Raw genomic sequence first — 1,130 nt, forward strand, 5'->3', positions numbered from 1 at the left:
ATTCTCTCCTTGTTTGAAACCCAAACAACATTATAATGATCTCATCATTTTCTTCTCTAATTTTTTTCGTGACCTCAGGAGCAAAATAGCATACCGTAATTTTCTGTATCACAAATACACGGTGTCAGAAAATTTAAGTTTCCCAAAAATACCAACTATATAATACTTCACTGGATTTCGATATAAATCGCAAATCTCGTTTATAACTGCTAAACGTTCAACTCGTTGTCTGAATGGTCAGCGTACTGGCCTTCGGTTCAGAGGGTCCCGGGTTCGATTCCCTGCCGGGTCGGGGATTTTAACCTTAATTGGTTAATTACAATGGCCCGGGGGCTGGGTGTTTGTGCTGTCCCCAACATCCATGCAACTCACACACCACACAAAACACTATCCTCCACCACAATAACACGCAGTTACCTACAAATGGCAGATGCCGCCCACTCTCATCGGAGGGTCTGCCTTACAAGGACTGCACTCGGCTAGATATAGCCACACGAAATTATAATTATTATACTGCTAAACGTCTAATTTAACATCTCAATTTTATCCTGACGTGAATATTCTTCTTCTTCTTCTTCTTCTTATTATTATTATTGTTATTATTAATGTTAGTATTATTATTTATTTTTGGATACATCGTTATTTTACTTTAACGCACTCATTAAAAGTTATGTTATCGTTCATTATTGTATCTTTTACCGGTCCGAACTTTATTTCATCGATTTTCATTGCAATATTTAAATTAACTTTTAAATTTTTTAAAGAAATGTAAACACCTTTTACAGTCTCGCGCGCTGACATAAATAATAGGAAGCTCGCCTCCACACTAGAATAACAGCAAGGCACTTCCTCGTCATCGCAATATACTTGATTACACACGCCAGTTATACAACGCGATGTTCTGATTTAGTAAGTAATTAATTTAAAGGGACAAACATTTACATCTCTAACTACAAAACATAATATTTAAATTAGACAGACCTGTGATTGTAGTCATGTGGCTTCATCTTATACCAGCCTACTCCTACTTAGCCTTTCATCATTGTATTATTCATTCCTCAATTAAATATTACTTTATACATACATGGATTTTACACTTAGCTTACACATGTAACAGCTAAACCTCCTCG

Source organism: Anabrus simplex, chromosome 2, assembly GCF_040414725.1.
Source record: "Anabrus simplex isolate iqAnaSimp1 chromosome 2, ASM4041472v1, whole genome shotgun sequence".
NCBI lineage: Eukaryota > Metazoa > Arthropoda > Insecta > Orthoptera > Tettigoniidae > Anabrus > Anabrus simplex.